The following is a 20,380-nucleotide window of genomic DNA, read 5'->3' as shown; positions in this document are numbered from 1 at the left end:
CATTTAGTGGAATTTTCCACTCAGTTTATATACATATGCATGCTATGTGCTGCTGGGATGCTGGCAGAATGGCTGCAGGTACTACAGAAAAAGTGGCTTTCCTCAATGCTTTGAAAGACAGGAAAAAGTGAAGGGGAGAATAATGAGAAATGGCTTATAAAACCTAGCTATTGAAAATACAGTAAAATAGCATTAATCCTGGGAATGAATTCCAGGGCTTCACAAATGATCTGAGGCATCACTGATCACATTGAGATGGTGATTTTTGCATTCCTATTTATTTCAAACTCTGCAGTCATTAGCATTGAGATAATATTAAAACAAACAAACAAAAAAACCTAATAAACAAACAGGCATGCATTTTTGACGCTGTCAGCAAAGAACAGCACGTAAACCTCATTTTTCTCTGAGCCAACAAATGCCAGAGAGCCAGTCTAGGACAAAAGAAGGCACCTGAATGTGTTGGGACAAGGTGTGCACTATGAGAGGAACTGGTTGCGAGTTCCCTACTAACCAAGTCTTGTGTAAAATGTAGAGATGCTAAAAGAAATGCTGGCAACACTGCAGCACACTTGAAATCTTATGACAATGAGCCAGATCACAGAGGCAACAGGAGAAGGGGACAGGGGAACTCAAGGGAAATAATTCAAAGGAATTAAGTAGTTATCCTGCAAGAAGGTGACAAGGTCAGCTGTGCAGCTGAAGTATCTTATTAGTGTGTATTAGCATATTAGTACAGACTAATGGACACAGTTGGGAAACTAACAGGAGCTGGAAGCCACTGTGCTACTGCAAAACCATGACATAGCTGCTGTCATTGAAACCTGTTGGGATGATTCCTATGACTGGAATGTGGCTATCAATGGCTACAAGCTGTTCAAAAGGGACAGGCAAGGAAGGAGAGGAGGAGGTGTTGCCCTCTAAATCAAGAAAGGAATAGAGTGTGAAGACTGTCCCTGAAGGATGGCCACGAGCAAGACAAAAGCCTACGGGTGAGAGTTAGAGACTAAGGCAACATAGAGAGCCTTGTGTTTGGTGTCTACTACAGGGTGCCTGATGGAGCACAACCTGCTGATGAAGCCTTCTTTCTCCAGCTACAAGAAGTGTTGTGATTGCAGGTCTCATCCTGCTGGGGGACTTCAACCACCCTGACATCTGCTGGAAAAGCAGCCTGACGACCTGTGGGCAATCCAGGAGGATAACTTCTTGAGCCAAGTAATAGATAGCTGCCTCAGGGACCTGTTACTCACTAGCACAGGTGAGCTGATTGGTGACATCAGGGCTGGAGGCTGCCTTGGCTATAGTGACCATGCAATGGTGGAGCTCATGCTCCTGAGGGATGTGGTACATACAAAGAATAAAATAAGGTTGCTAAATTTTAGGAAAGCTGAATCCCAAATCTTCAGAGAGTTAGTCAACAAAGCCCCCTGGGAAACTGTCCTCAGGGACAAGGAAGGGGAGCAGAGCTGTCAGATCTTTAAGTAAGCTTTCCTTAGGGCACAAGAGCTCTCCTTCCTCAGGGGTAGGAAGTGAGGAAATGAAGGAAAGAAACCAGCATGACTGAACCCAGGACCTGCTGGTCAAATTGGAGAGCAAGAAGAAACAGCACAAGTAGTGGAATCAGGCACAGGTATCCTGGGAGGAGAAGCCTCATCATTACATACCTAATTAACTAATATGAGCATCCAGGCACACAGGAGAGAAAGACAACAGAATGGAACTCAACCCTCCTGTCTCCTATTGATGTCAACTTCATGTCTGCAGTAAGATGAAGGTCAGATCAACTAGAAAAGCAGAGTGTCCTAAATGAAGTTTCCCAAGTCTGTGTCCAGGAGCCCCAGCTTCCACTTCCACTTTGCTATAGATAAAAACAAAAAACAAACAAACAAAACCGCTTGTGCTTTTTCCTTACTGTTCCCCTTATCTTTTTCAGTGCTATAATATTTAATTTTAGTTCATTTTTCCTGAATTTCTTACCAAAAGCTGAACATATTACAGATTGTAAACAACAAAATCTCCTGCTCAGAACCAGTTCTGCGTACTGACTTTTGTATATGTGAAGATTTAAAAAATGAGACTGATCTACAACTTCTGAGGTAGAAAAAGGAAAAGAAGGAAAATGTATTATTTTACTTGCACTCTATCATATCCTCTTTAATATTCCTTACGGATAGAGAAAGAGTATTTGGGATCTTATACTGGCTTCGGGGTCAGGAATCTTCTTAATATGAAAACTGAAATATTCCTGAAATTCTAAGAAACCAAAGCAGGGCTCCAATTAATAATCTATACCTACATCTACACATATTTTTGAGATTTGTATATAATCAACATCTCTAATTTAGGCAGCACAGAGATGTACATTTTGTTATGGATCTATATTTATCTATCATAAGACAGGCTGTGAAAGTGTTACAGACTGGCAATGCCTGAAATTCATGCTGTACCTGTAAATGATAAAATATGGATATTGTTCTGCTCTAGCAGAATCAGCCTGGTAAGGAAGTACTCCTTATATTCAATCATTTTCAAACAGTTCTTTAATTAAGCCCTTTGTATTGCGATGGAGCCTTCAGCCCTCTGTGAAGTGCCTATAATTCTAATGCCATTTTCAAGGTCTACAGCTTTCACCGTTAATAGGTGTTAGAGAAGCGTAGTATATATGGTAGTACAGATACGTAAGTAATAGGGCAGGTATTTTAGAAGCACAGATGAGCCACGGGAAGATTAATGGAATTTGACAACATGACAGAAAAGCTGCTGCACAAGTACATCCACCTCTAAGCTTTTTGTTATGCATTGCTGTGAAGGAAACAATCACTGATGGAAAATAACCCTTTCATGAGTGTAATTTGGTAACATTTCCACAACACGATAACGTGTCTTCTTAATTCAAAGGCATTTGACAGAAACATCTTGACATTTTCATTAAGGGAGCTGTCAGGATTAATCTGGAAGAGGACAGGAATCTTATTGGAAAGTGCCTACTTATCCTCAGTAATCGAATAATCTGCACTAGTAGGGTCAAGTCATTTTTTATGATCCAGCCTACAATCATCTATCAATTACAACTTTTAATTACAGCTGAGCTGCTGAGATATATAGAGATCTTCCCAGGGATGAAATGATTGGTTACAGCACTGCTCTGAATAGTGCTCTACTGCCAGAGGGACAGCAATTTCCCTCCTCTACCGCTGCTCCTATACTGACATGGCTGTAAAATGATGCTGAGCTCCTTACACATAATGCTAAATATCTGGTTATGTCATTACACTTATGCATGAAAAACGGAACCAAGGTGATGGAAAAAGTTTTAATTGTGTTGTTTCCCAATTTATAGCCACTTAATTTTGCCCAGTAACATTTCTAGCTAGCTAGTTACATTTACAGCTGTAAATATATATAGACAGATAGAAACAGACAGCATATCTCTACATGAATGTGGACATCTGTGTAGACTAGGAAATTTTTTCATGTCAGTGACTCTGGAACCCAGAGGCTCTGCTGCAGGGAGAAGGGAACACCTCATCCAGGAGCCACGAAGTTCTGCTGAGGGCAGGACACTGAGCTTTACCTCCCAAAGCAGTGCTGTCCTGCTCACAGTGCTTATCACTGGCACTGTTTGGAGTAGACAAATAAAGGTACACAGCATTAATACCCCAAAAGTCAAACTGTCATAGCTCCCTTGCTGCCCTGGGAAGCAGAAATTCTCCCTTGATTTCATAAAACATATTTTGATTTGTTCCCTAAAGGCTCCTGTGTCTTGTTGCTCCTTGGTGGCCCTATTTTTATACTGACTCGGTGGGATTAGTGGGCTTGGATGTCAGCACAGCAATAGTTTTACTGATTCCGCAGACTCCTACTTGCAAGAGTTCAGCTGCTTATAAAGAAAACAGTGAAACAAATCCCTGTGTACTTTTACATCAAGTGAAAACTTCATTTTCCCCTTTCTCTGTGTACAGAACACTTCAGACTAAAACAAAGATGCATAGAATGACCCTGCAAATAAGATCAGGGTAATTCAGGGATCAAAATTAATCTGCCAAGCCCTGTGTGGTTTTTCTTTTTTTTTTTTTTTTGACATCACTGTAATCTGTTTTCATCTTCAATTCTTGCTCCTCTTTGTTATTTGCGATAAAGAGTTTTATTTAGAGGAACAAATAGATAGAGGAATTTATGCCTCCATTACTTAATGGTGGACTTTCATCCTGGGGCAGAAAGGACAAGAAGGATTCTGATGGCAGAGCCAAGTGAATTAAAGACCAGAAAATTTCCTAGATTTGGCTGAGAGTGTATGAGCTAATCCGCATACTTTTAGTTTTAATGCCAGTGACTTCTTTCCTGCTCCGTTGCTGTGTTTTTTTATTTTATTTTATTTTATTTTATTTTATTTTATTTTATTTTATTTTATTTTATTTTATTTTATTTTATTTTATTTTATTTTATTTTTGTTTTCAAATTCAATTACTTGTGTATTCATTTTCACACTTCTGGAGCCAGCATCCCTGTGAGATCTAATTTAACAACTGTATTTCCTCTTTGGAAAATAAGAGATTATTTCAAAAAGAAAAAGAAAAATCAAGAAGAACAGCATCTTTGAAATAACATACTATGAACGATATTTATTTCCTAGGGCTTCTTAGGAGGGGTTAATGGCTTTACAGGACATTTGCAGAATATAGTCTTCAGACTCCCACCAGGGATCACTAAAGGCCAGAAGAGGCACCACAGCACTGCTCAAACTTGCTTACATGGACCTGATGTTCCAAGGGTACCAGGTGAAGCCAGGTGAAGGTGATTTTACCCTGTTGTTGCTGTTTCACGGGAAGAGGGGAACAGCCTGCACATAGCTTCAGCATAGGAGCAACTCACCCATAAGTGATCGACCAGAGTATCTGGATGTATCATATGTACGATGTCTCCTTCTTTCTTACAGCTCCCCTTTGGATACTGAAAGGTCACCGTTAGGTCACCCTAGAGCCTTCCCTTCCCCAGGCTGATCAGCCCCAGCTCTCTCAGCCTGTCCTCAATAGGAAGGTGCTCCATCCCTTGGGATCTTTTTGTGGCCCTCCTCTGGATGCTCTGCAACATGTCCATGTCTCTCCAGTGCTGTGGTTCCCAATTTGGTTCCCTGCTTCTTTCCTGGGCTAAAACAACCTAAATCCCATCACTGCTAACACAACAGTGCTCCCACAGAGGGTGAAACCAGTATTTTTTGTCAGGTGACACTTGCCTCCTTCTCCAGCAGTTGCAGCATGTGTGAAGTGCTGCATACCTCGAGTACAAGGTGCACAAACAACCACGGGCAGCAAGGAAGTCCTGTCCAGAAAGCCCCAGGATCTGAAGGCATAAAATATGTTGCATCTGAGTCAGGAGGAAAAAATACCACGATTCACAATTCTAATCTTGAGTAGTAGAACCTCTGCTGCTTGGTTGAGAACAAGCCTCGGAGAAAGCTCTTCTCTGTACCATTGGAAATTAAATTCATGAACAAATGTATGTGTTTCTGGTAAGTGAAAGCACTCCATCTCTGGAAAGGGAATGATAGGAAATGGCTTTTCAGTTGCTTGGCCTCTGTGGGGCTCTGTGGGATTCAGGCTACTCCTTAATCCAGACAGGAAAAAACTCTGTCAAAATATAAGAGAGATTCCCTCTGGGGTCAGATTTTTACAAGGACATTTCTGGCAACCAGGAAAGCCAGTAACAAAGGCTTTTTCTGAGCTTCATGGATGCATTAAACTTTGGATGCTGCCACTTCCCTTTCCACATCAGTTTAGTCCTGCTGGCTGGCCTAAAAGCTTTGGGATCTTGGTCTGTCATGCCTCAGCTCTCCTTGCAGTATTGTAAAACCCAGCAAGATTTAGGAGACTGCAAAGCCCATGTGTACATGATGACTGGTTGTGCAATGTCTTATTTTAGGGCCAGTGAATTATTTTCTGACAGCTCCTGCAAGGAGATTCACACTCAAAAGTTATTCTTGAAGAGATGATTTCTGCAGAGCTGGGAACACTGACTCACTCCCACCTCACTCCCTCCTCTCAGTGTCTGCTACGTGATACAGAGGTGAGGTAGGAAGAAGGGAGTGATGTCTTACTTTTGCTGTGATAAAAATTGGGGCTGGTTTGTGACTTGGCTCTTTTCCTGTACATTTCCATCATGAGATGAGAGACTGCAGCTAGAGAATTGCAAATAACTGTCTGCTGGTACATAAAACAGAAAGGCAAAATTTTACCCCCCCCCATTTCTTACGGACAATTGAGTAAAATACACTGAGACAATGAAGTCCTCAAGGAACAGAAAGATGAGACTGGCTGTCATGGTCTCCTTGTACTAAATCTTGCACGGTTAGATTTACAAATGTCATCATGAAAGGAGATGAGTTCAGACACTTATACAAAGATACATCTCCAAAGAAGAGCTCTTTTTCTCACTTTAATTTTCCTGTAAAGGCTACATCTCAGCTCCACTGCTAAATGCTGTGCATTTGCTGGTGGAAATGCTCCAGATTTTTTCCTCGCATCTTGCTGTCCCATTGCTAGGGTGCTGTCCCATTCCTAGGGTGCACAGCTTTGAAGTCACTCAGCTGAAACGAATGCAGTGACTCTGGGAGGCAGCTGTGTTTACAGCAAAGAAAATGTGAGGAACTGCATTATTCAAGCAGCTGAGGAAGGAAAAGCAATTTTAAAGAGCTGTTTGGAATGGTTGATGCTTTTATCTTGTTCTGATAAATTATTATTTTTACATCTATGTACCAAAAAGCCAATTTTAATCTGTCTGTGACTGCAGGAATACAGTTTTCTCGTGATATTCAGAAATATGCTTAACGATACTGGGAACAGCATTCTAACACAAATGGAAAAGCGATCAAACCTGTAATGATGATGAAATCTTCAAAAACACCCTCACTGATGCCCTGCAATGGAAAACTGCACCTCCTTGAATATTTTTGCATACAAAAAGATGGGCTTAAAGAAGGTATCGTTTATTCACAAAGCTTATTTTGCAGTGCAACATTTTCATAAAATATACTCACTCAAAAATTATGACCCATCATAGAAAAAGAAAGATCCAGCAGGAAAGAATATATTTATCTGCATTTATTTTAAAGCTAAGAAAATACTTTGTTGTTTTTTTTTTTAATATAGAATATTTATATATACATATAAAGAAGCTACCAAGAAACTTTGTTTTTTGCATTTGGAAACATGGTTCGTGGGAGCTGTGCATTTAAGGTCAAAGATCTTTTTGTGGAGTGAATCAGTTACATCACCAAACTAAATCTTACTTATTGACTGCCCTAAGAGTTAAGCTGAGAATGCAGGGAAGCTTCACAAACCTGCCCCCAGAGAAATCAAGTATTCTAAAGTAATGTTGCAAGCGTGTCTCTCTTTTCCATAGGAAGTTAATGACTTGTAAGCACACAAACAGTAAAAGTAAATGAAGAATAAGCAATACAGGATATGCAAAAGATGAGTGTATCTTCCATTACTCCACATCATAAATTGAACAAAAGGGCACCTCAACTACTGCTGTAGAACTGCTACCCTACCACAACTAGACTTTTGCTAAGTTTCAAAGGGCAAGCTCCAAACATTATGGGCATGCATCTCCAGAGAACCTCAGCACAGAAAAGCATTTGTTCCTCTGATGTTTGGAACAAAGGCAACAGAAAGGGACTTGTTACAGAAATGATATGTTCAGGTACTAAATATTGCTCAGAGTAGAAAAAAGCACAACCTAATACTTTTTTTTTTTTTTTTTTTGGGGGGGGGGGTTCTTCAGAAGTCTTACATCTCAGCCCTACAACAGCAAGCCACAGGTGGTACAAGGGTTTCCGTGGCTTTAGATGTAGCTGGGCTGTTTCACTGGGCTGTGGAGCAGTCCTGTGTTGCCTCCGGAAAGGATAAAATGTCATTAAAACACTTTTTATCTCCATCTCATGCATTTTTAAGTTTAGCTCAGCCATAGTTGGCCCTTTTGATTTTTCCAAAGACTACTTAAGGAGAGGTTTCAAAATGCCAACAAAATTTAATAAATTCTAAAGTCACATCATGGAAAGGATGCCTTGAAAGGCATTTCAGTGGCACAGACCTAGAATTGCTTGAACAGGTAGAGAAGCCATGGGCAGCGAGGAAATTCTGGAAAAAAACATAATCCACATTATGCATTTAATGTTAGATATGGAGAATGTATTGTATGATATAATCCTGAGTGAGTAGGAAAAGAAGTAAAAGCCTTCATTCTTTCACAGCACCAAGCTGTACATTTTCATAGTAGAATCAAAGTAAAGACTAAATGCAAAAAAAGTGGAGAAAAAATATTCAGGTAAATATTATCGACGCCACCAGCTGATAATAGGGTAATAGTCAATGTCGTTATTCCTGATGTGGATTATTTCTTTCAGCTTATGAAAAGCAGGTTAATATTTGATCTTATATCAATACATATTCCATATAAAGATTATTCTGGAAAACATGTCTTGTCATGGTTATGAACTTACTGGAATAGTTTGCAGTAGAAATTGACTAAGAATCTGAAGAATTTCACTGCATTTAATTATGTGAATACACAGCTAGCCACTCCCTGTTGTAGGTGTATTGTCACAGGTGATGTTACTGACAGGTATTTAAAATATGTGACTTCTGAATTTAATATTATCTCTTCTGGACTCTGTTTTACCATGGTGGTAGCTGGATGGCATTGATTTTTTCCATCTCCTGCTGCTTATCTCAAGCTCTTTCATTTAGCTTGTCTTATTGATCTTCATGTTCCCTTCATACATCATCTCACCGGAAGCTGGTAATAAATCAATGTGGCCTCTTAAATATATGTCCTATTATAATCCTTTGGAAGAGTCACTTAGAGCTCTTTGTAGCTATTGGACACAATTAAATGAGAGAAAACGTCCTTGCCTCAACTCTGACTCTCGGATGCGAGACCTGTACAGTCCTTTTATTGAGCACATGTGTTTTAAATGCCTGCCATAATATGGACTTAAGAGGAAAACACTGGAGCAAGCTAAAGAGATCTCAGTGTGAGCTTTATATCTTAAATAGTTCACTAAACGTGACTCATTTCCTACTCTTCTGACTGTAAGTTGTATGCTTTTCTCACAGTTCCCCTTCTTCCCTACATCCAGCAAGGCTGAAAGCCTTTCTGAACAGCCTTTCTTATTCTCTGCTTACATTGCCTGTAGAGTTCAGTTCTTAGAAGAGTTTCCTTAGCACAAAAGAGGCACCTGAATACAAAGTAGTAGCCATGCAAAACAATGCCAGGACACCTGTGACTACGAATCATTATTTTTGCTTCATGCTGCTCTAACATCTTTGGTGACACTAATACTTAATACCTAGTTCTTTCCCATGTATGTGCTCCTATTTATTCCAGTTGGTCTGCTGCAGTACATAGGGATATGGAAACAGTTTTCCACCATACAGAGTTGGGTCTAGCTGCGAAAGGAATACTTGTACTTATGTGCTTGAAACTAGAGTAATCACACAGGAAGCTAATTCCCACTTGAAGGTGTTTTAAGTGGGTACTTGTGGAAAATGTAACAGTACAAACACAAATTAATCAGAACTTTGGTGACAGAAAACAGTATTTTAAATGTGGGGACTTCTAGAAGTTGTCACGTGAGTTAAGATCTACTTGGATGAATAAAAGTAGACGTACAGATGCTCTCCAACATAAGAGCCAACACTGAATGTTTAAAATCCGTATATAATGTAGAGTGTGTACCTCATTATTTGTAGGCTCAAATAAATCTCATGCTGTTCCACTCAGAAATTGGGTTCAGGCAGAGAGACGTCACAAAGGCCTCAGAGCCCCACGGCACAGATCAGAGGCCACTTCTGCAGATGCTTTGACTGAGCAGCCCGCCTGGGAAACACCGGGTTCAGAGTATTTCAGGAAGAACTTCAAGGAATTTCTTCAGGAAGAACTTCAAGGCCGGACTTGCGGAGGTTGAGGGCTTGGTTATTCCCACCTAATTTACTAAGACACAGACAACTGAGGACCTTCCACTACCTTGAACAAATCACAAATTCAGTGGCTTACTTTTGCTAGAAAACTGCAGCATCAGATCAGATGCCCCTTTCTGCTTTGTCTTTGGACATTCAGATGCACGGTCATAAGAATGCAACTGGACAAGGCATGACATTTCAGCTGAGCTGCAGGACACCCACATGGCATGAACTAAATCAGACACAGACAGTGAACACTGTAACTACAGCGAAGAGCATCATGGTTTGATTTACACGCAATACCTTGTGGAAGTCAATGCTGTGCCAAAGACTCAAGGTATTAAAATTCATTCAAGAATTCATTCATTCAAGGAGAGGGACTAAAAAACGGGTAAACAAAAATCAAAATCTTTTAAATACACAAGCCATTCTGACTATGCAACAAAAAAAAACCTCAGGAGGCACCACAAGGCTTACCAGCACTGCAATTAAACTGTGAATTGACATTTGTTTTTGCTAGCTCTGCTGTGGCTAAGCAAACAAATGGTTTCCATGATATTGAAAGATATTTTTTTACATCTGCTCAGAAGCTGTTCTCCATGGATGAGGCAGAGCACAGGACATGTTTTCCATCCTCTTTTTTTGAGTGCATCAGTTTTTCAGAGTCTTAGTAAAGATTCAACATGAGGGTGCTACAGCAATGCCTCTGGACCACTATCAGCATATTACACAACTGCTGGAACAATAAGCACCTCCTTTATGGAGCACTACAGAGAAGATTTCAAAGCCCCTCCAATTGCAGAGGAGCACCAGTAACCCTGCCCTGTGAATCCTGAGGATGTTCTACTCCTTGCATCTGCAGCAAATTACCAGCAGTATTCAGTGATTACTTTAAACACTCACAGAGTCCTTCCATGTAGTTTTATTAAGAAGCCTAATTAAAATGGTGTTGGTTGAGCAATTAGTCCCTGATGGTCTCTTAGGCAATCATGGGTGTGCTTACAATCTCTAGTTGTGCAGGGTGTGTCATGGTGCCCGGCTAGCACCAAGGCCTACGAGAAATTCATGGCAAGGCCCCTGCTCTGACACAGGAGCTCACCAGTGAGTCCCACTCAGCAATTTGAGCGTTACCCTGCAGCCCTCTGGTCCTACCAATACCAACACTAGCATCCTCTGTGACTGCTGGATAGCCTACTAGATAGGGTAGCGTGGTTTGGTTGCTGTTGGACCTGATGATCTTGAAGGCCGTTTCCAACCTGAGCAATCCTATGATTCTATAACACTGCAAGGACGAATGTACCAACATGGTGTCTGGGGGGCACTTATTCTAATTGACCAGAAATGCTGATTGGGTTAAAATTAAATTGCAGTCTAATTTTACTTGGCAACAACAGATAGAACACAAAACTACAGAAATTAAGACGTGTAGAATGGAAACTGCACTAAATTCTAGTAGGAACGTAAGGCCAGAATTAGGCTGGTTAAAGAAGTGTTGCAATAGACCAATATCACATTCAGCACTAACTGTGGAGATGAATATTCGGGGATCTAAAACTGGATTAGTTGTTTTTTTTTCCTTTCCCTAATGCTACATCTGTTGCTTTGGACTTCAGTTAAATGGATAAAAGCTGTGATTGCTGGGTGACTGTGGACTCACTTTTTCCAGACATGCTCACAGACTTGCAGGTTTAGACAGGGAACAGAAGCCCATGCTTCCAATGGACATTTTTTGACTGTCATGTTTCTCCCCTCTTGCCAGACCAGCTTTTCATTTAGCATGTATTAGAAAAGTCCGTTCACTGTGCAGATCAGTGATCAAAGGCATTCACTGTGCAAGGCCTAGAACTAGGTCATTCGGTTCCCCACCAGATTTAATCATCTCTCTTTTATTAGCGTTCTGTGCAGGAAAGGTGGCTTGTTACATTTCTTGGACGTTGAAATGAAAGCTTTCATTGCTTCACTCTATGCAAAATCCTGAGATAAAATTCTGTTTTAATGCTGGAGAGCCCTTTCCTGGAGGTACAAGATGTCACGCCACACTCACTGCAGAGCTCATGCTTTATGTAACAATTATACCTTTCTGAAAGCTGCTTTACAGGGGGAGCTGAAAATTATTTAAACCGTTTCTCCACACACAACAGGGATGACAGACTACAACAGCAGCGTTAGCATCATGAATACTCCCTTTAGGTCTTTTCTTTCTGCTATCTCAACCACTAGTGACTAAATCCAAGCCTACATGGGGATGCAACCTTTAACACACCCCGATTCCTGATACCATTCCCTTTGTGGCATTGCGTTGGTGACATGGCACCTACAGCTTTCACGTGGAAGTAATCCTGGAGGAACAGCTTCATTGGCATTGGCCATTGCTGAGTTTATCCTGTGGTAAAATGTACACCTCTGATTTCGTCCAGTATTTTAAGGGAAGGGAAGCTCACAACCACTCATCTTCACACTGATAAAACATATACCAGCTCCACAGCAATGCTAGAATTGTAAGTATGCAATGAATTATGTGGCTAGACCTTCTCAGAAGAGCTAAAACACGGTGAGGCTTTATTGCTCATCACTGAGAAGTAGTGTGGTTTGGAAATTAGCCTGCAGACTTTCCAAGATCACAACTGGCACTGCTGCTCTGAAAGCTGGGCTGCAGGAGGGTGACTTTGGATAGAGCTGTAGACTGAAAGCTGCAGGACCCCCACTTTAAGACACTTTTTCTTTTCACTGACAAACCCACATGAGATTAATGCGCAGAGAGCTATTAATCTTCCTACAAACAGATCATTTTTCAGTTCATTAAACATTATTGCTAAACTACCAGCAACTCTTCCTCCATTACTCACCCCTGAGAAGAGCAGCTCACAACTAGATGGGAGCAGAATAGATAATAAGCTGTTTCATCCAATGAAATCTTACACTGCACAGGATTTTTTTCTTTTGTTATTATGTGGTTTCTCTGATGGGGGCAGACAGTGGAACTTGGTCTGTTTACACTGAAGTATTTCATCAATGCTGAAGAGGTGTATTTATTCAGTTCAGGAAATATTTATTTTACACTTCCAGAACTTACACAAACAGCAGAGCTGACTGACCTCTTCCCCTCTCCTCCCTTCCATCACCTTCCTTGGCACTTGCCTTCCAGCAATATAAAAATGCAACCCTGTGCCTCTCCACCTTTCTCAGTGGTTCCTTAGGAGAGGCCGCTGCAGGCACTTGGAGCCATCCCTTTGCCTGAAGCCTGAATTTCAGCCCTGTGTGCAGGAGATCATCTCTGCACCCTGCACGTGCTGCTGGTTGGGATGTGGAGGTTTGAAGGACGTGGTGAAGGAAGAAGGCAACCAGATGAATAGTATATCTTGGTGGATCTTTTCCCACTCTGCCTCTGAAGAGCAAAAGGAAAAAAAAACAAAACCAAAAAGAAAAGGATCATTCTTTCTGGTAAGAAAAAAACAAGCTGAGGAGGAAGTCTGGGTCTGGTGAAGAAATTACAGGAATCTTAGAAATCTGATAAAATGCAGATACCTTTGAAAGCACTTTAAGCCCTGCCAATCTGGATTATTAAATTAATCTCCTTTTACCTGCCGAAGTTATTTGCACAAAAATCTCATCAAATTATGACTTTCAGCTCTACCCCATGGATGCAATTCAAGTTTCCAGAACAGCTACTAGTGTTGTGAAACCTCAGTTTTTTATCCAAACCAATAACTGGCTGTCCAAGTTTCTTTACTGAGTGATCCACAGATTCATTTTTAGCTAGGTCACAGTCATAGTTACGTAACAGCAATGTCATGGTCCCGAGAATAACCCTTCCATTGTGCAATGCAGTCAGCTCTCTTCTTCAGCTAGGAGCCCAGTAAAGAATCTACACGCACTGAAGATCCACACTTTTCAGTGAGTAAGCAAGCATACCTGTTTTTGAAACATTAAAGCACCCACCTGACTTCAGTGAGAGGAAGCTTACACAGAATGCTTAGGTTGCTACACCAGCTGAAATTGAGCCCACCCAATGCATGAAATGGCAGCATTTCCATTAAACTGATCTCAGCTGGCCTACGTAGCTCCAAATGGCTTTCTCACTGATATCTAGGCTGATGCTTTCAGTCTGTAAGTTTTATGACAAGTCCTTACGTACAGAAGTGCGCAATGCTTGAGTCATGCTTACAGCTTTAATCTAGGCCAGGAATTAAATCGGTAAGAATCACACTAATCCGTCAAATTGTTTGGCTCGGAATTCCGTATCTTGTAATCAATACATTCCAGAGTTAAGTGATATGCCTACAACTCCCTGCTTCCAAGGGAACCTGTATGCTTTCCAAACACACAAGACAGTTCCAGTCATTTGGTTTCCTGAAACGGAACTCAAGGGGAGAATTAGGAGAGCTTTGGGCAAAGTATGGAGATGTAATGAGGCATTTGCAGTCCCACAGCAATCAATAGGCACTCAGGCACCTGAGAGACCCGCTGGAGCCTGCCCTTAAGCACTGCTGGCAGTTTCCAAAAGGGGTCTAAGCAGAAGTTAGCTGGCCATACAGGACACATCCATATTTATGTTCACATCTAGCAGTAACACCAGCAGAAGGGGACTACATCCCAAATCAGGATTTTGCCTGTGCTCACCTTGCCCGCTCTTACATCACACTGGGAGGCAGGCAGACCACCTAATGTCAGCACCATCAAACACTGAGGTACTGAAACTCAGTTCTGAAGCTCACATCCAGTGCCTAATTTCATGATGTTTGGAGAGGGGCAAGCACCACACTGTGGTGTTGAGTGGTGTCTAGTGCCGTGGGCTCCTAGAATTGTAATGAGTAAAAGCAGCTGAGTAAAAGCAACTCCATTTTAGTGGCACCATATAATCACATCTTCCTGTTATGACAGCTTCAATTTCCCAGCTCCACCAGTGGACCATCTTTTCTCACTCAAGTATGATAGCTGGATTGCTTAAAACTTCTCTGAATGCAGCCAGGATCAGAGTCTAAGTTACCAATGTGAGTTCAGTGCCATCTTCCTGCTGTTGCTTGATTTCCCTCCTTTTCCTGTTTCCCATTTGCAGTTGCCATTTTTGACACCTTGTCCTAGAGACACTCAGTGTTCCTGCCCCAGGAATAATTAGCTGCTTCCCACAGGGCCATGCTGAGGCAGCCGTAGTCTTGCAGAACTAAGTGTCCTTGAGCACACAGCAAGCTACAATTGCAATACTTGGGAGTGACATTAACCAGAATGACCTGAACCACTGTACGAGCTCAGCAGCCCCAAAAAGAAGAAACATCTCAACCAGAAGAGTAGGTTGCTTTTTTTTAAGGCTAACATCTTAACAGAATCTGAAACTTTCCACATAGTTAATTTTAATGGAACTAAAATGCTCACAATAGAAAGAAAAAATGCATCTTTCAGAACTTTCTTAAATTCCAGGAAATGCTATTGATCTATATGTTTGGAATGGTATTTATATACTTACTTTTCTGCACAGGGGATCAGGATGTTAATCTACATTTTGGATTACAGCTTGTTCTGCTATGTGACTGCATGGGACGGAAGCAAAAGGCAGCACCAGAGGTAACCTACTCATATCTGCCACCTGTGGTCTGAGATCGTAACAGTGATGACATTCGCCAGGTCCTTCAGCAGGTAAAACAGCCAGAGGGGAGTACATCATTCTCATGAAGCACACATTCAGGTCCTTGGAGGCTGAACCAACCAAATTTCTCTAGCCAGTATTGGAGAGGACTGACACCTTGGTTTCTACCACTGAGCCTTGGCTACACTTCTGTATCCAGAGAGCAGTGGTCAGCAGCTCAATGTCAGATGGAGGTCAGTGATAAGTGGTGTTCCACAGGAGTCAGCACTGGGACCAATGCTCTTCAGTGTCTTCATGAGTGACATGGACAGTGGAATTGAACACACCCTCAGCCAGTTTGCAGATGATACCAAGCTGTGTGGTGCAGCTGACACTCAGAGGGCCACAGCTCAAGGCAGGTACAAGTCAGAGAAGGTGCAGCAGAGAGAGAGGTACCCCTTCTGAGAAGCAGCACACACCATAGACCAATGCTTTCAACTTACAGGTGGGAATTTTAATTCTCTTTTTCATACTGGCACTCGAACACTTACCAAGGAAAATAAAATATTTTTCTCCCAAACAGTTCACAATTTCATGGTGCTACAATAGGGTACAAACAGCAAAGAATGAATGTGAAAATACATGAACAAACTAGTTCAGCCTTGGAAGTAAAAACAGCAGAGTGTGTCTTTGAATCAGAAATTCCTGAGCAGAAGGGTCAGCACTCCTGCTTTTGCTAGAAAAAAAGAATCAAACAGAAGTCATAGAAACATACATAATTTTAAGAAAACAAGTTTTAAATTGCTGACATATTTATCTGGAGACATAACTTTGCACATTTCTGTGCTATATTCTGGCATGGCATGTACTGCAATTGCATGCCCAGTGATTGGAGCCAGGCTCTCATTTGGTGCAAGTCATCTGCCCATTTGACAGAACTGCCTCTGGAGTTTCAGAAAGTCTGATTTTATGGACACGATGTACTTTGTAATCTTGTCATCACACAATGCTTCACTCCTCAAAAAAAAAAAAAAAGGTAACATACAAAAGGGAAGTTTCAGTTGTACAAAACTCCATTTATTCATCTGAATCTTGCTAAGGCCAAGGGAAAGACTGCTTCTGACTCACAGCAGCTTCTGAATCAACAGTTGAATTAGAAATTGATGTATAATTTCAGCTTAGGAAAAATACAAGAAGCTTCCTAAAAGATCACATTCCCAACATCAGTGCTTCTCTAGGCCTGCAAACACAAGACAACTGAGTGGACAAGAACCAACTCCTTCCTTCCAAAAGCAGATCACTTCCCATCAGCTTCACTCCCAGAACCGTCTCACTGTTGGAAGCGGTGGAAAGAGGATATGGACAACATCTATCTCTTTTTGTGGCCCCTTGCTATTAGCTGACTCGGACCAGACATTGTGGCCTCCACCAGTGAACTTCTCTACTTTCTGAGGTGGAACACCAGGACAGCCCCGTGCAAGGCGTGCAAGAGGCTGTGGTGAGCATGCACTGAGCTACACTATGATGGCACACAGAAGCAACAGGGTGCCAGCCACAGGGAAGGGGTACATCTCAGGACAGTTCTCTGATCCTTTTCCTCTCAGGTGGAAAACGTTTCTTTTGGGGTACAACTTCACACAGGTTTGGAGTACACAGTCACCTGGGAATTTTCCCCTTCATTCCCTGGTTTGTTGCGATGCTCAGCATGCACAGTCTTCCAGTGCCATCTAGGGATACAGACTGGAAATGTCAAGCAGGCTATTTACACAAGCTTTGAAACATATTTCAAGCTGATGAAATGGGTTGATTTGGTGGAGGCTGGTTATTTAGTTGCTTTTGGGAAAAAAAAAGAAAAAAACAGTCCAGGAGCCCCATTTTCTCCCAAATACTTCAAATCCTTTTTCTGTAATCTCACGATAACTATTACTGATCACTTCAATTCCATTTATTGCACACGATAGTGACAGGTAAGCAATAACCACAGAAGTCAGCTCACTCCTCTGCACTGCAGAACACTACTTCAAACCTGGCAGCTGTTAATCTCAAGCACTTTTGCACTTCTCAATCAACGCAGGTGTTCAAAATCAGTTTTGAAACTATTTGTATAACCTGCCATTCTAAGGTCAACTTTGAAAATAAAAACCCTGTGGATGTTTTGCCAGTACCAGCACTGTAACGTGTGATCTGGAAAATACTGCCCATCCAATTTCAACAATTTTAGGACCATTTCTCTTGAGTCATACAGAATCACAGAATTGTAGGGGTTGGAAGGGACCTCCAGAGATCACTGAGTCCAACCCCCTGCCAAAGCAGGCTCCCAAGAGCAGCTTACACAGGTAGGCATCCAGGTGAGCCTGGACCTGTGTAGGGACTGGAAAAAGTCACCCCCTTTTCTTCCTAGATCACTGAACTACTCCAGAGACATAAATTGCAATTGTGACAGCTTTCAGCAGCTGTGCTGTTCCCATCACACAGCTGTGCTGCCCAGGTAAGCAGAGCTGGGCAGCTCACCTGGGTGGCACCAGGCTTGCCAAAAGCTCACACAATCCATGCCATGTCTTACTGCAGGGGGATCTGTAAGAAAGCACTGCTTAAGGAATGATTTAGAGCACTGAGATAAACACAAGAACTCTTCTGGGCAAGAAATGCCAGTTACATAACGTAAGAGAGGCTTCTATATTAGTAGCTGGTCTACAGAAGCTATAGCCCCACAAGTCAGACACTTGATTATCATATTAACTCTTTGTATTCAGTTGTTTTCCCCAAGCTCCCCTTTTTGAAACATCCTTAATGCCTTCCTCCTGAAAATATGATTATTAGCAGTCCAAAATCAACTTAGACAGCTGCTAAGATACCAGAAACTAATTGGAGATAAGACATTATCTCTTGTAATTTAGGCGAGTTGGGAGTCCACACAGTAAACAGAGCAAAGGGTACAGCCTGGGCAAATCCAAGTATCACCTGTTTCTGCTGTAGAGCCTTGAGAGTGCCATGTAGAAGCAGTATTGCCATTTTAAAGCAACCAATGGGGCAAGCTTCCTTCACATTGCCACTGCCTGCAGCCTCAGTGAGTTTTACAAGGCTTTTTCCCCCCTCCCCACTGCATACCTCCACGGTGGACAACTGGTTAAGTTTCCTCATTCAGAGGGTACTGCCCTGAAGCAGTGAGGATGTCCTATGGGGCAGTCAGAAAATAGTTGAGGGACTGTAACAATGCGCCCACAGCAAGCATTCAGCTCCATCGGATCACATGCCCTAACCACCATGTACTGGGAGTTTACATTTAGTGCTGTGTTACCAAGCTAACTGCTATAAAAGTCAGCTAAGGCCTGGAAACTGCACAGTGCAAGGCAGGAGATGGACTGGCTTCAGGTGGAGTGACCCAAAGGGCTCTGTGCTGCACAGCGCTAGACAGCTCCTTCCTCCTAGCCCCTGCAGAAACACGTGCTGTTGCTTTCTGCACTTACCTTCCAGCCTCACTGAACAATTATTTGGTTTCATTGTGACTTTATTCTAAGAATGAAACAAGTTACAGACGCCATGAGATGCCCCTTCCCTTGGTGGGCCAGTGTCCTTCAGAAGCAGCTCAGCATGCTGGGCAAGGCGAGCAATGGCTTCAAACAAAGCACTATGCACAGATTTCTACCAATAAACAAAACCACTGCTGGACAATCAGGAAATATATTCATGCCATTGCAAAATCTTACTACAGGAAAGGTGGGTAAGGAAGGAAAATACTCTTTTCTGTATTCCCTAATGACTTTTTTTCATACTGAAATCTCACTCATTCTCTTGAATAATTCATGGCTCGTTTTACAGGTTCGAGCAAGGAACCCAGACACTGGTTCTGTTCTGCACCTTGAAGTCCCAATCCGAATCTGTGCTTTGAGTTACAGGTGCTGTAGGACTGACAAGCGTGTTTGCAGAGCTATCACCAGTGTTATCAAGTACAGATGTGTTGACACCACTGACGCATGTTGATGTAGCCATCAATCATCAGGAGCTAAGTACACCACCGCAGACACCAAGCAGCTAACGCTGCTTCCTCTACAACAGTCTGCCATTAGCTTATCTTTCCTGCAGGAATCTTTGGTATAGACCTTTTTTAACCTTTCTCAACTGGAGAACTACTCTCCGGATATACATCCATGACATTTGCCAGATCCACCCAAATAAGCACCATGGACAGCTACGGAAGCAACCACAGTGAGTGGAGTCAGGAGTCCCATCCCCAGGAGTGGTGTGTCAGTACCGCAGGAACAGTGCTGTTTGCATACCTAGCTTGAGAGGGACCACAAACAGCTGAATCCCATCTTTAAGGAGTATGGCCATTCTACCTGAACCACATCCATAGAATTCAGCTACTCTAACTGAAGTTTTGATATAATACATAGATTAAAGTGGTGTTCTTCCCCCTCCCCTCGCATAATCGTAACAAACATGGCTTAAAATGTGGGGGGAAAAAAAAAACATTACATACACAGGTGCTACTATATGACCCCAAATTCACTTAGATTTCACAGATGTCATGTTCTAAAATAGAAGAAACTTAGCTTGTGCACACATTAGTGGCTTCATTTTAGAATGCTGCTTATTCAAGAAACTGAATACTCTTGAACGTACAATTTCAGACCTCAAGCCAATAGTCACTGTCTTGTTTTATAACTACAACCATCCCAGAACAAGTCTTAATACTTTTAAGTCAGTTAACATGGCTTTCAGCAGAAACTTAGAAGGAAAACATAACACTCCTTGAAGAAATCAAAAGCTCTATTACAAGAGGATCATACACATCACCATTAAATGGTGCTTTTATCTTCCACCAAAGAGAAGAAAAAACAGCCCTTTCTTGCTAGTA

This window comes from Cyrtonyx montezumae, unplaced genomic scaffold (genome assembly GCF_038088225.1).
Source record: "Cyrtonyx montezumae isolate F1298 unplaced genomic scaffold, pur_monq_1.0 scaffold_8, whole genome shotgun sequence".
Lineage (NCBI taxonomy): Eukaryota > Metazoa > Chordata > Aves > Galliformes > Odontophoridae > Cyrtonyx > Cyrtonyx montezumae.
Note: the sequence above shows the minus strand (reverse complement) of the source record.